Source organism: Rhodamnia argentea, chromosome 5, assembly GCF_020921035.1.
Source record: "Rhodamnia argentea isolate NSW1041297 chromosome 5, ASM2092103v1, whole genome shotgun sequence".
NCBI lineage: Eukaryota > Viridiplantae > Streptophyta > Magnoliopsida > Myrtales > Myrtaceae > Rhodamnia > Rhodamnia argentea.
In genome coordinates, this window is record NC_063154.1 from 8,681,735 (window position 1) to 8,698,235 (window position 16,501).

General features: G+C 41.9%; 1 protein-coding gene across 1 annotated transcript in view; it reads right to left on the bottom strand.

Moving 5' to 3' along the window:
- Positions 1 to 16,501, bottom strand: part of LOC115739986 (loganic acid O-methyltransferase-like) — a 222,458-nt gene that overhangs the window by 164,935 nt on the left and 41,022 nt on the right. The gene's annotated exons all lie outside the window — the stretch shown is intronic.

Consider the following 16,501-nt stretch of genomic DNA (forward strand, 5'->3'; position numbering starts at 1 on the left):
TCTATATGCTTAGTTCTCTCATGAAATATTAGATTGCTAGTAATATGAATAGAGGATTGATTATCACAATGGAGAGTATATGATCCAGTCATAGGCAATCTAATCTCAGCCAACAACATATGCACTAGATCGAGAAACGACAGACTATTTCTTACTTTTCCATGACACAAGATTACCACCAAGGAAGACACAGTATTCGAAAGTAGATTGGCAATCCACAAGGCAATCATCCCAATCTACATCATAATATTGAGTCACTTCCAAAGACTCAGGGTCAGAGTAACCAACTATATGAATGTGACCCTAATTATAGAACACAAGTCCTTGACTCGGAGCTCCTTTCAAATACTGAATAGTTTGTAGCACAGCTTGCCAATGAATAGTATGGGGATAGCTCATGAATTGACTCACCACTCTTATAGCAAACTAAATATCCGGACAAGTAATAGTGAGATAATTTAACTTACCTATAAACTAGCGATACTTCTCTAAATCATGAAGAAGTTCTCTGTGTTCATTATCACGCTTCACCCCATGGTCCATAGGTGTGTCACTAGGCCTAGCAACATGAAAGCCCACTTCCTTAAGAATATCAAGAATATACTTTTGCTGAGATAAAGAGATATCGCCATCGGCATAGACCACTTCTATGCCAAAAAATTATCGAAGATGACCCAAGTCTTTAGTGTTAAATTCCTTTGGTAGAAACTTGTTGGGCCATTGTATACCTTCAACATCACTTTCAGTAACAATAATATCATTAACATAGACAACAAAAATAACACAGCTCTTTGAAGAAGACATATTAAACATGGAGTGATTCATACTACACCGATGCATGCCAAAAGTAATAACCACACCACTAAAGTGGTCAAACCACGTACGAAGAGATTGCTCGAGTCCTTAAAAAGTTTTTCATAGCTGGCACACCTTCTCCCGTGAGCAACAAACCTGGGTGGCTGCCCTATATAGAACTCCTCGTGAAGATCACCATGAAGGAATGTATTTTTGACATCAACCCGATGAGGAGTCCATCGAAATTGACTAGCCAAAGAGATAATGATGCAAACAGAAGAAATTTTGGCTACCAGAGAAAAAGTCTCATCATAATCGATATCATAGGTCCGACTATTGCCCTTCCCAACAAGACATGCCTTTAAGCTCTCAATTGAACCATTTGGATGGTGTTTAACAACAAAAACCCAACGATGACCCATTAATTATTTATCAAGAGGCAAAGGAACCAGCTCCCTAGTTTTATTATGATGTAATGCAGCCATCTCCTCCTCTACAGCATGAGCCCAACCTAGATGAGCCAAAACCTATTCCACACTACTTGGCATAGATACATATGCAAGGGACAACACAAAGGGAGACATCCGAGGAGTTAAGCTATTATAAGACACAAAATGAGAAAAAGGATACCGAGATCGAGTACGGTGAGCTATAGGAGACTCGATAGAAGCTGGTGGAAGAGGATTAGAAGCTGGGGCTGGAGGTGGTGGTAGGACTTTCTTTGGTGGAGAGATACGACACAAAACAAGATGAGGACTATGTGTATAAACCCGAAGAGGAGTCGATGCAGGTGATCCTCGATTGGGCGGAGCATCGATAGAAGGAACAAGCGATACATCCAACCCAGGAGACAAAGAATACATATTTTTCGGCACGAAGCGATAATTTGTCCAATCCAGGAGACAAAGAATAGACAAAGCAGATACACAAAAAAATACGAGGACAAACAAATCACAAAGGACGGTCGGGATAAAAAAGAGCATAAGGAATAGCTCCCTTCAACACCGAGGATGGAAGATGGTTAATAAGATAACATACCGTAAGAAGAGCATAACTCCGGGAATGACTTAGGCAACTAGGTGTAGAGAAGTAGACAACAAGCAACATCCACCAAATGACGGATCTTGCATTCAGCAACTCCATTTTATTGCAGAGTGTGAACACAAGAACTTTGATGTAAAATACAATGAGATTCAAGAAATGAGATAAAAATAGAAGAAGAAAAATATTCACGAGCATTTTATGTACGCAAGCACCTAACAGGAAGCCATATTGAGTACGAACTTCAATATTAAAATGGTAGAAAGAACGAAATATTTTACTACGATCTTTTATTAAATATAATCAAGTTATATGAGTACGATCATCAATAAAGGTAACAAAATAGCAGAAACCAAATAAAGACTCTCAACATGGACCCCAAACATCAGAGTACTAGCTAGAAAGCATAACTCAAAACACGAGGGGGAAAACACACACGATGGTGCTTACGCAACTAGCACGTTTCACAGTCAAACTAAAGATCAGAATTAGACATGAAGGGAAAATGTCGGAGTACTTCTGTTGAGGGGTGATCGAAGCGACAATGTAACCGATAAGAGTCATCCACAACCTTCTTCCGAATAGTAGCAACATCATTAATAATCTCATAGTCCACGACGTACGGTCCATTAGCCTCATGCCCACAACCTATTCGACCGTCTAGTCTTCTGATCCTCAAAACACACGAAAAGGAAGAAAATATAATATCACAGTCAAGGTCAAGGGTTATAGAATTGACAAATAATAGATTGAATGGGAAGCGTGGGTTATGATAAACCAAAGGTAAGGACACGGAGGAACTCAATGATAGACAACTTGTACCAATCTCTTTGGATTGATAACCATCTGCCAACCTAACTAAAGTGGATGGAACAGACACGGCGGAGACTCGAAGATGCGAATCACTAGTCATATGATGAGTGGCACCTAAGTCAATAACCCAACGGCGAGGAGTAGTTGTAGTGGACAAGAGACATGTAGAATAATTGTGCTATGCCAAAGTAGCAACATGACTAGAAGGAACACCAAGCTGTCGTGCTCTAATCAACTCATCATATTCTGCACGAGTCAAATTCACCGTACTCTGTCCGGAAGGATGTCCATGTGAAGTAGACCAAGATTTAGTATCAACATAAGCATGAATATCCCGTAGCTCGGGATAGAGGTCGTAGCAATAATTAATAGTGTGTCCAATAAGCTGGCAATAAGTACAAAAGCGAGCTCCTCTAAAACCACTATTACCACCACCACGAGGGGCACCTCAGCTCTGAACACCACAACCACAATTAGAACTATCAAATTTCCAATTTCTACTAATATTACCACGACCATGAGCTCGTTGACCACCACGAGCCACTATAGCACTGCTATCCGATATAGCTAAAGTTTTAGTGCTAGAAGTGTAATGAGTAGCCCGGGAATACACTTACGGAAAATAGAGAGCCCAGAGAAGTAATATGTTGTCGAAGAGCACTGTGATCTAAACCAAGACCTCGAAGGAAGAGGACTACCACCACATCCGCTTCTTGTTGCTGCATCCGAGTAACTGTGGTAGCCGGTGGGAAATAAGATTCGAGACGCCGATACAAAGATGAAAAATGAGCATAATACTCTGTCAACCCAGCATAACCAATTTTAGCTTCGAATAAAGCCTCCTACATATTGCAAATTCGACTCATGTTATTTTATCCGGAATAGAGTAAAGCACATTTTGTCCACACCTCATGAGCTGTTGCACAATCCATGAAAAGATGGTGGACAGATTCAACCATACTTGCCCATAAAAGAGTACACAATGCAACACTAGTGACCTTCCATTATTCTAGATTAGTTGGATCTGCAGGTGGTTCTTCTTCAGCCATCTAGACTAGCAATTAGCCTAAATAAATGTATAAAGTGCCATTGACCAAGAATGATAAATGGTACCATCTAGCTTAACCAAAGTGGTATGTAAGTCCGTTATGTCGTAAGTACCACTATGATAGGTACCAAAAGATCATGAACTAGGAGTAGCGTTAGCGGGAATCACTTTTGAAACAACAAATGGAGAGCTTGTCGGCTCGGTAATACATCCATGAATCGAGAATAAAACACCACAAGCTACCACAACACTACCGAGAGCACTAGAGGTTTTTTTGCGAGATTCAAAGAAACTTTTGTTCTGCAGACTTACTATTAATCAACTATTGTCTCGTCAACTACTTGGAATATATTCGACTATTCAGCAACCACGACCAAAAACACCACGAACATAAACGAATGTCACCCAAATCACAGCTTTTTGATCCAATTATCACATCACCACAAACAACTCAACACCAATCAAAATACACCTTGAAGAAACAAACTCAAGGGAACGGTGGCAGAGACCGTAGAAGAAACCCTAGTGTCGGTTGGAGATCATGAGCATGGTTGTCGGTGACTGCAGCAAGAGAAGAAACCCTAGCGGCGGCGGTGTAGTCGTCGTAGTAGGGGAAGGAAACCCGGTGGCGGCGGTGTGGTCGTATGTCTTCTCTCACTTTGGCAGGTTGTGCTACGATTCCATGTTGTTTGCAAAAGAGAAAATAATTATTATTGAGATCAAAAGAAGTATTTATAGGCTTAGAGTTAAGCCTTGTGCAATTACATAAATAACCCCAACTTGCTAATACTATATAATAATAAGTAAAAAACCCAACAAGAGATAACAAGGATTCTTATGAGGAATTCTGGCGAAGCACCATCTTGATACTTGTGATTGTAAAGGGCATGACTTCTTGCTTATCATAGCCTCAAGAGTACCGAAAGGTCAATACATTCAAACTTCATTAACAAAATTCAATACAAGTACTGTAAATATCGGACTGGGAAAGTGTTGATCTCCTCATCGTATTCAAATTTTTGAGTACATTTCACGCGACGTAAGAACTAGAGTTGGACAAGAAAAAACATCTGGATGTGGAACTCGCCCCCAGGGGCGCATTATTTATGCTTTAGTATCACTACTAGTTGGCTTCCTTGAAGAAAGGCGCAGTTTAAACGGTCAGAAACTTCCTTGGTTATCCCAAGAAAACGATCAAACAGTGAAGGACAAGGAAGCGGTCGGGCACGTGGTATGGGCGATCAGGCGGCGGGGAAGCGATGAGGGTGTTGAAAGTCATTTGATGCATGGTCGTTGAATAGGACAAGAAAACCAAGCACTTGAGAAAAGAGGCCTTGTGTGAGGAACTTGCGTCCAACGGCTTCATGGATGTTCTGCAACACGGTGAAGGTGTATGGTCCTATCGAGCAAGCCCTAACCTGCAATTTGGAATGGGGTCAGGGCGAGAGAGAATCGCTTTATGTCTAGCATGTTGGCAAAGCATCCCATAGTATTTTGATGATTTCAAAACTAGCCTTTATTTAGTACCTTTTTGATAAGTGTAAATGTTTGTTGTAATGGCATAGTGATAATTTTAGGAAGACTGTGATAATATCGATCATCTTGGTAAGTTTAGTGAATATTACATGACTGAAATTCTTAGCTAAATACTCTAATGGTTACTTTTTTCTATAGAATCTTTCGGTCCGCAAGTACGAGTTACTTGTCCAGTAAAAAAGCTGTAGTCACTTATGGAATAGTTATTGGTTATCAATGCATATGTAGTTGCCTTTTTTTTTTTTTTCTCAAATGTTGTAACCGTTGCTAATTAATGACAAATAGACTTTCAAGATCTGTCAAAACTTAGTTCGATGTGACTAAGTAGTATTTCTGTAACTTTTCATTAGGAAAAATAAACCCTTAAATAATCGAGGGATTATACCAATTTTTGCCTTTCACGATGATTATTAAGGAAGAGGGTATATGCATATGTCGAAAACATAAATTTAATTTGGTGAGATTAGTGATTTATGATAGGCTTTCATACTCTAAATGGTCAACAACTTTTTCGTAGGAATTGGTAATGTTGACGCCTAAATTTTGATTAATCTATTTTTTGCATAAAAATTATAAAAAAATCATCTCACATATTTATTTTTAGCGTACATTGCATTGGCATATAATCGGGCAAGCAGAACACTTAATTTAGCATGCGTCTAGACTAGGCACGGGATGGAAAAATACACCGAGAAGATTTGAAACTTCAAGGACTGTATTGCAAATACTTAAAATTTCGTGGACTCGTATTGCAAATACTTGGAACTTCGGGGACTGTATTGCAAATACCAAAAGAAGATGAAGAAGGGAAGATGATGAAGGGAAGATAATGAAAAGAAGATGAAGAAGGGAAGATGATGAAGGGAAGATAATGAAGGGAAGATGAAAATGGAAGGTGAAGAAATGAAGATGAAGAAGGGAAGATGAAGATGGAAGGTGAAGAAATGAAGGTGAAGAATGAAGGATGAAGAACTTTGCCTATAAAAGAGAGAGCTCTTGAGAAGAGTTTTAGAAGGGGGAAGTGGAAGAGAATTGAGAGAGAGAGTAGAAGAGAATTGAGAGAGTTTTTTAGGAAGAGTGGAAGAGAATTGAGAGAGTTTTGAGAGAGTTTTTGAGAGGAATTTTTAGAGAGGAAAAAGAGAGTTCTTGAGAAAAATCAGAAGAGAAAATTCGAGAGTGAAGAAAAGTGTTTTAGTCGAGCATCATCTTCGACGAGTCCCGACACATATTTCGCCCCTCGCAACCCAACAACGCCATTGCTTGCCATTTTCGACGACAGCCGCGTTCTTCCAGCTCCGAGATCTTGAAGGGAACTATAACGTGTATGTGAGTAAGATTTTGTGTAATAGAAGGTAATCCTTTCCATCTCGATCTACAAAAATGTAATCGTTTGGTGTGAACATTCGTTTGTTTATTTTAGACATGCCACGTGTTCCAAATTTTAGCATTATTACATGTTAATTTATTTCTGTAAATACTCGTGATTGGCTGCGTTTTCTTTCTTTCTAAATCACCCATGGTGTATATCGTACAAAGTTCAATGTTTTACATCCCCATAAAAAGAAGAAAAAACCAAAAAAATTGCATCTTTGAATTTCAAGTAAAATCCATCAAAATTGCCAAATCAAATATTTTTCATGAAAATGGTACCGAAAGGGCGTTAGAGAAATCGACGTAACCAAATCCCCCGAATTCAAAATCTCCGGTTCGCGGAAATAAGATAGTTTTCTCCCGCTATTTTATTTAGGTTTCTAATCAACCTACCGAAAATGATTAGTGGCGACTCCAATTCAAAACACGTTGCATGTTAATTATTTGAATCTTAAGTTGCGATTTGGTATGGACTTGGGAGAGTCCGAGTTAGGTTAGTTAATTAATTAACCCGATAATCCATTAGCCCGAAAATTAACTCGTTTATTTTTTTAGGTCGCGACAGCTTGGCGACTCCATTGGGGATCCAAAGAGGACTTAGGCCAGATAATTTCATGAAAAAGAAATCACTTGATTTGGTAAACTTTGGTTGAATTCTCATTCTTAGGTGTTAAATGTTTTTGCAGATTGGGAGTTATAAGGGGAGGAGTGATCGGCTAACCCTTTGTTTTGCAGGCTTGGTGAATTGGAATTGTGATTTAACTTTTGAATCATTGAAGCGGTGTTTGCATTTAATTGTTGTGCATGATTTATCGTATTTGCACTACATCGCACACAAGCCGTGACCGGACCTGGGTCACACTAATAGTTTTAAGATGGTATTTAGATGGTTCTTTAACCTTGGCGGTAAGGCTTCGCTAAAGGTCATCCCATCCGGATCCCGAAAATTTTTCCAAAAAATGGCTCAAGGGTCGTTCTCATACACGTGAGGCTACGATGCATGAGAATTGCCCTTGTCGACCGAACCAAGCCGAAGTGATTGGACCCGACTAGTCATGACTATTGTACGCGAGGTTGCGACTAGTCATGATGATTGCGCGCGAGGCTGCGGCATGTCATTTCGTTCATCATTTCACTTTGCAAAAGCCTTTTGGATAGATAAAATAAGATTTAAACTCACAATTCATGCGCATGTCTTTGTGATTGGCATTTTCTTCGTATGAGAGGTAATTTATCACGGATCCTCCACATATTACTCGATCGGTCGCAAAGAGGATGGCCGACATTAACGATGCCGTTAGTGCTGCCCTAGACGAGAAACTTGGCTCCTTGACTGAGCGCTTTGAAGGGATGATGTCCCGAAAGATGAAAGAAATGATGGCCGCCTTCACCGCCAAATTTCAATCATCCGCCGCCAGCCCGCCGCTTCTCGCTCTAGTTCCCCCTACGGACAACTTCGGTCACAAGGTCTTGGAGAAGTTCAAGATGCCCGACTTCGAGAAGTATGATGGGACTTCCAACCCGGTTCAGCATGTCCGAAGCTGTCACAAATGTCAGATTCATGGTAACAAGATTAATGTCCCTCCAAACGAGTTGCATCGGTTATCCGAACCATGGCCGTTTTCTATGTGGGGCATTGATATTATCGGCCCTATCAACCCTAAAGCATCCAATGGCCATCGATTCATCTTGGTGGCGATTGACTATTTCTCCAAATGGATCGAAGCCGCATCCTATTTAGCGGTCACGGCACGAAATATCGTGAATTTTATCCGCCGGGATATCATTGCTCGATACGGTTCACCTGAAGCTATAATCACCGACAATGGCTCGAACTTAAACAACAAGCTAATGGACGAATTGTTCAAGATCAAGCATCCGAACTCTTCCCTATATCGTCCTCGGATGAATGGAGCAGTAGAAGCCGCCAATAAGAACATCAAGAAAATCTTAGCGAAGACGGCTGAAAATTATCGCGATTGGCATGAGAGGTTGCCATTTGCACTTATGGCGTATCGGACCTCGATCCGGACATCTACTGGGGCAACCCCGTATTCTCTTGTATATGGAATAGAGGCTGTTCTACCGGTTGAAGTGGAAATTCCTTCCTTACGTATACTTGTCTCAAGCTATCTTGACGGAAGCCGAATGGATCCAGCAGAGGGCGAGCCAATTGAATCCGATCGATGAAAAGAGACTTAAGGTTATATGTCATGGCCAGTGTTATCAGCAGAGGGTTGCTAATTCATTCAACAAAAAAGTTCGGCCTCGATATTTTCAGATCAATAACCTGGTCTTGCGAAAATTGTTGCCAATGGTCCCACTCCCAGAAGGGAAGTTCGCTCCAAACTATGGTGGTCCATATATAGTAAAGAAGGTGCTCCCTGGTGGTGCTTTAATTCTAGCCGAGATGGATGGTCGTGTCTTTACCAATCCAGTCAATTCTGATGCTGTAAAAAAATATTATACTTGATTTACTCTCATGTTTTCATAATCGAGTTATAATATTAAGACAGATTCGTGAGTTGTTCACATTCGGGCATTCGTTTGTTGAGAGATTATTTCAAATGGGGGTTTCTCTGGCCCAATTGAATTGATCATCGGGAGCGTGAGATTTACATATCCACAAAGTAAAGGGGTTATCTTGCAAAAAAATATGACGACCAAGATAAAATCTGTCAGCATATGGAAGAAGGAATAATGCGAAAGCGAAATGCAAATCAGTAAAAACTTGCATTTATTCCATCCATCGGGAAACCTTACAAACAGATCATCGGGGTGGGAACGTAAAGCCAAACCGAGCCCTAATGAGCATCACAAAGGAGTTTAACCGACTCTCCATACGGTTGATGCTCCGCCTACACCGATCGCTTCGAGAATCGAGATCCGCCCGGCTTAAAGAGGAGGAGCTCACATTTCTCTTTAAGCTTGGCCACCCTGTCCTCGTGATACTCGGCAGCAGATTCCAAGTCATGGATCAGCATTCTCCCGCGGGCTATATCCAGGGTCGGATCGTCCAGCCTTTCTTCCAGCCATGTGCATTGGAATTTCAAAACGATATCGAGCGGATCGCGCTCGAAGATGGTCCGGGACATGGCCAAACGTTCCACCAAGTTCCCCCTCTCACGAATCAGCAGCGAGACTTGTTCATTACCATAGTCAAGGGCCTTCTTATGATTGTCGGCTACAAGACCGGCCAACACCAAGCTGTCCGACCGATCCCGATAGCGAGCTCTCACAAGATGAGCCAAAGTAACATCTTGATGAGCAAGATGGTAAGCCTCCGGGAAGTTAGTGAAGAGGGTAGGGAAGATCCTATATTCCTTTTCTAACTCGGTACCTTGAATAGAAACGGTGTCCATATCCGTAAACATGAGACGGATTTCGGTTTCGACCTCCGGATGGTTGGCTATATAAGAGTAGCCCTGGCCTAAGAGATTATAAAGTTTCTCCCATTTGGCCAAAACTTGATCGAGAAGACGCGTGCGGGGAGGGAGGCCATTGTTGCTTTGAAGTCGCTAAAAAGAGTGGATGCGAAAGAGTGCTTAGAAGGTTGGAGATGAAGATATGAAAGCGATAATCGTCTCGGCGTTAAATCCTAATTTAAAGGGCAGAAAAAGTTATAGCAATAATTATTGTGGGGGCCGAGTTAATTATCCGGGCAAAACTACGGACGTTTCGTCCGTGAATCACGGATCTACCATCTCGAGGCTCACCAATTCGAAAAAGTTGCGAAATGACTTAAAGGTCTCGCCATATTAAAAGAGGGACAAGCATACTGCAGAAAAGATTTGAGGGTCCCAGCATGTCAGAAGGAAATGAAGAAGACAGAGCGGGAAACATGAAATCTTGGGAGAAGCACTGGCTTGGTGGTTTTCATCCACGTTAAAAGGGAGACTCTAGAACATGCATGTTTACTCGGAAGAATTTGGAGAGAGTAAGCATACAGCGGAGAGTAGAGTGAACAAAAGGAAGTAAGAAGTATTTCAATCCAACATGTTTGGAGGCTACCAGCACTTACCGGAGGCAACCAACCTAGACATCCCCGAGAATGAACCGCTGAATTTCGAGGCCGGATCCAGCGCAGAAGCCGTAAAACCCAACTCCCTTGGCGGTGAAGTTCAAGATCTCGATAACAAGCAACAACAATAGCAGCAGCAGCAGCCGTAGTCAACCCCGTAAAAGAAAACATCAAATCAAAGAGCTCGAAATCGCCTTCAAGGAGTGCCCTTACGTGAACGGGAAACGAAAAAATGAGTTGAGCCGGAAGCTAGGAATGGAGCCCTTGAAGGTCAGGTTTTGGTTTCAAAACAAGCGGGCCCGAGTGAAAGTTCAGAGTGAAAGTCATGAACTTGCGTCTCTAAAGGAAGAAAATGAAGAGCTTCGAGCGAGAGATCAAGAGGTATATGGATGCTCTTAACATCGCTATTTGCCATGTCTCGCAGCAACCCCATCACCTTTAGTGGCATGTTCCTTGATGAGCCACATCCGAGCATTGAAAATGCTCATTTATCGATTCATCCTCCCGAGCAAGTTCTCGCACAATCGGATTTCGTTGGGGATACATCCCGGAAAGTCGGCCTTGCGGAGGCGTAACCGATGCCTTTCGAGGGAAGTGACATGCATCACTACAATTGGAGTTTCCCTGATGTCACGGTCGGCCAATTCAACACCGATGAAACTCCGAATCCGTAGCCTACATGAAGCTTGAGTTTTTATTATGGGCTTTCAAAATATCACTCTTTTGAGCATTACTAGCTAGCCCTTATGAATTCTCAAGAGAAGTAGAGACATGCGTGAATGAATGTACTGTTTGTTACAAAGTCCCCATGCGAGACATTCTTCCTTTTACGCCTAGAGATAATCAAGGGGCAAAGAACAGTACTATCCGCAAATATCGTCATGCTTAAATGCGTGAATTCTTTGTCAGATTTGACTGAACGCCGAAAGAAAAAGCATTAAAAGCCTTCACATAGGTAGATGCAAAAAGATTTGAGGAGGGAAATAAGCGCTTCGTTCGTAGGAGAAAGCGGAAAGATTTGAAGAGGGAAATAATCGCCTCGCTCGTAGGAGGGAGCGAAAAGATTTGAGGAGGGAAGTAAGCGCCTCGTTTGTAGAGAAAGTGAAAAGATTTGAGGGCTCCTACATATCAGAAAAGGAAAAAGATGACAGATTGAGTGAGAGGCAAGAGTTATTACGAAATGGATCCAAGGCACTAAGACCGGAAAGGAGAGAAAAAGCTGTCCTCTTTCGTAGAGAAAGCGAAAACCTGTCCGCAAGACTAATAAAAAAAAGAGAGAGGAAGTTTATAAAGAACTTGAAGTCTCCATACACCTAGCGACCTTGGGAATCCGTCACGAAAGGCCATCATCGCTTTTGTGATTTTCGGGCAATTTGTTTTTGCAAGTCCAAGAACATCTAAAGCTCATTCTCTAGTCGAAACTGCCATTTTCGGTCTACATATGGAAGGTTTTAAAAGAAAAACACGTTCATTCCAAGCGGAAGTATGTGAACCTTCCTATCCCGAGGATCTGCGAGTCATGGCCATTGATGGCAACCCCGTTTCCCTCTCAATCCTCATTGCTATCTTTGAGAAGTTGCATGTACGGGGTTTTTGCTTATGCGAAGGCAACGGATGCCTTAGAAGTGCTGAGGCGGTACAAAGAAGAGTTTGACATCGTCGTCACAGCCGTGGTAGGGATCAATATGGACGGTTTCGATCTCTTAAAGATCATTGATTCCCGAGTTAGACATACAGGTCATCGTAGTATCAGCAAGTAATGATCGCCAGTTCATAACGAGGGCCACATTGCATGGTGCTCGAGACGTCCTACTGAAGCCGGTCTGCGTTCGAATGCTCCAAAACATTTGGCAGCATGCTGTAAGGAAGCAATTACTCGAACAAAAAAACTACGACCAAGCTGATGACGACGATTTTGTCCAAAAGAAAAGGCCCCTTTGGTCCGCCAAGCTTCATTCTATATTCATTGAGGCGGTTCGACGACTAGGAATCAATTCAGCACGACCAATGGCTGTACACAGAATAATGAATATAGACGGACTCACCATGCAAAGTGTCACGAATCACCTTCAAAGGGTTAGAGATAAGCCGAGGAAGCACGATGCAGGTTGGGACCAACACGACGGGACCAAAGTTGATTGGAAGATCAATACCGGGAAAATCTACCGAGCAAAAGGTACTCGGCCACTTCCCAATCAAGAATACATGTCATACCAACCTTCCGCTGGTGGTTCTAGCAGCAGACCAGTTGATCATCCCTACAAGTTTCCGAGCAACGGCGGAAGTTCAAGCTCAAGGGGTCAGAGCGCTCACGGTGAAAACAAAGTGGGAAATCCGTCGCTAGTGTTAGCAAGTAACACTACCCAATTCGAGTATCAATCAGAAGATTACTTTGATGATGAGCTCACCACATTGATCAGCCGGTTCGGAGCTGAAGGACCTCCCGAGTTGTGATCCGAAGCAAGTGATTATGGATCCTTGAACAACGATCGTTGGTGTATAATCCAAGACAAAATCAGTCGATCATTGGAATGGCCAGCAAGAGAGGTGGAACCAATCTCGCATGAATACTTCTTTGATTCCATGTATAGTTCCCCTGCGTGGGATATTTTTTTTACTTTCTAGCTGTCTAGAATTTGCCTAGAGTTAAAGGGCGAATTTTCTCCTCCCTTATCAAATGCGTGAGTTCCTTGTTAAGCTAGGCCTGTAGAAAATCAATTTGTGGACGACGCCCATGAACGCCCGTAAAGAGAGATTCCGAATAGCCTTACTTGGGAGAATACGAGTAAAAGGCCAAGCGGACTCAAAGATGGGTAACTCCGTATCGTCCCAATTGGTTCTCAGTCATTTCAAACCCTAAATTATGCTTATTTTATTCTCGCGAGGGGATTGCCAACTGCTTTGAGAACAATATAGCAAAAAACGAACCAACCGTGGACGCCAACATCACCACGACCTGGTGGTTGGGGGAATGACAGTGGTCCGAGGCGTCCCAGGTTCGATCCCGGGATTTGACATCAATGTACAAAGATTAATAAAAACCTTTTTGCTTCGCGATTCAATGCCGATTGAAGCTCAGCCCGGATAGTTACAAAACCGGAGAGATAACATCCCGGACATACAATCCGATCCAGATGAATCGATCTTTTCAAATTCAAAGTTCACAAGAAATTCGTACAAGGGTAAAGCGGTATCGTTTCAACTCGTTTAGAACATGAGAACGTACATTGACGCTTTCCCTTTTGATTTTTACAGGGGTCACTGCCTTTCCCAGATAGGGAAGTATCCCTTCTCCCTAAAATTAATGAAATGAGAAATTCCCTGGAGCCTTTGACAATCTCATGTCTCGAACCGGATAATGAAGTTTTGCAACTTATTTGCATGAGCGAGGGCAACTCACGATCCACGCCCTAAGAAGTTTCTTATGTGCTTGCGAATTCTGTCTACCAAGATAAAAAGTTGCTGCATTTTACATGCTCAAAAACACTTATACATTGCATAGTTTGCGCATGACTGTTCCTCATGTTTAATTTACCAACTCTGAATAAGGAACATGAACCGCATAAGATACATCGAATGTATGGAATGGGGCGAGACAGGATGATGAAAGGCAATCTTTTTCCAAACACGTCCCATTTTTTCAGGCGAGATGAACGGTGGCCAAATTCCGCATTCCCCGAGGTAAAGAGTTTTCTCGCAAAAGGTACGATAACCGAAGTAACGGAGGCGTTCATTTCTCTATCCTAAACACTACGGGTGATCCATTGATTACCCCTTTTGAGCGGTGGTTTCATTTCTTTACCCCTGTCAAGAACCACCCCACATCGGGGTCCAGACGATTTAATTCTAGCAGCAACACGAGGTAAATGGTTAGAAATTTTCTTGCTCGGACTAACATTAATCTTCGGGTGTTTCTTTGCATTTATACTCGAATTTTAATTCAAGTGCCTTAGGATGATGAAGAGCATTCACTTCTCTATCCTATACACTTCATTCTTTGCATAGCCCACTTGAGCCCCGCAAATTCATTTCTTAAACCCCCGTTGGTGATCATTTGCTCATTCCAAAGGCGAAGATAGCATTTTCCCAAGGATTAGAATTGGAGATGGTCGAGTCAACAGAGAATTCCCGAATGATCATTATGCTTGTTGTAATTCCCTGGTTCAAAGTCATGGGATTGTAAAAAAAGGAGAGGCAAACTCAGCTTAAAGGAGAAGGGCCCGCTCTCAAAAAAAAAAAAAACAAAAACACAAAAAAAAGCAAAATAAAGAGATGTCGAAGGGCTCTCAAAGAAAAAGGAAAAGAAATCTTTTCTCGAAAAAAAAAGAAAAAAAAGAAAAATGAGAGTCGGGAGTAAGAAAAGCAAAGGCCGATCTCATATGAAAATTTCAAGCATAGGAAAAGCAAAGTGCCTACCAAAAGTAAGGCCAATGCACATTCATTTGTAAAGTACTTCTGAATTTTGAATGTACATTTTTGCATGTTAAGTTGTAAATTCCATGTACATGTTTGCATTGTGTCTCTTGCAAATCCTTGACAGACACTTGTTATGAAGAAGACTCCCCAAGAAATCGGTTTGTAAAGTGCAATTTTCAGTAGAAAACTACCATCCCTCATTCAATGATGGTATTCTTTTCTGAAGACATTTCCGGAAGACCAAGATCGGTGACTAGTCGGCGATGATCACCAACGTCAAGCCCCTTCTCATTTAATTTCGAGCCAAAACGAGCCTTTTCGTTCCTCGGTCCCCAATCCTAGCCTACGTTATAACCCTCCAAAGTCTCTTCGATTAGGGCACTTGAGTTAACGTAGAGTTAAATGATTTTAAGCATCACTCGAAGAAGTTCGAGCAAGATTATTTCTCTCTCATTTTTGCAGGATTCTTGACTTGTAAATCCGGAGCAAATGATGAAGAAATTCATTTCAAAGACCTTGACTCAACTGGAGTCCCCTTTGTAAACCTTTGACCTAGCTCTCATTACGGTCCTAATCAAGACCTCCGGATCGACTCGGTCGTATCAATTGCGAGATTACTTGGATCCTTATCGAATGCGATGATGGAAAGATTGAGTGATTTCTCTTGAATCCTGTGCAGACAGGATAAATAGCTTTTCTCGAGAGTGAGAGAAAGCCCTTTCGGACCGAAGTCCCCCATTCAACTCACATTCGAGGTATTCGTAATGTGAGAACCTCCCTGGACAAAATTGGTAATGCAAACTTGACAGAATGGTTATGCATGAACCATAGTATGAGTGATTGCATTATACTCATTGTTGAATATGTTTGTGTGTGTTACCTCCGACATTCTATGATAGGTAATACATTCCCGATGTTCGAGTTCCCTCCCAAGGTCTCGAAATTCATCCAAGGATTATTGAATGAGCAAGTTTTCTTTGGCAAATGCCTACCAGTACGATACGAGCAATTTGTTTCGTTCCTTGATTAATCGTTTGGAGAACCCGGGTAAGTTTTCTGAACCCCTTTTCAAATTAACAACTCCTCGATGATAGTTGTTATGATTCAATTCGGGCAATATGCCCCTTTTGTACTTATCGATTCCATTCGATGGTGCTCCTATCAAATATTGTTCAATTCGGGCAATATGCCTCTTCCGTCAAGTCGTGTAGACATATGCACCGGCGATCTTGACATCTTATCAAATCATAACGACGTAGCTCTTATGGTTTCAATCTCGGGACGTGAAGACATATGCACTCGGCGATCTTGACATCTTATCAAATCATAACGACGTAGCTCTTATGGTTTCAATCTCGGGACGTGAAGACATATGCACCGGCGATTTTGACATCTCTTCAAATCATAACGACGTAGCTCTTATGATTTCGGTATCGAGATCACGAAGACGTATGCACCGG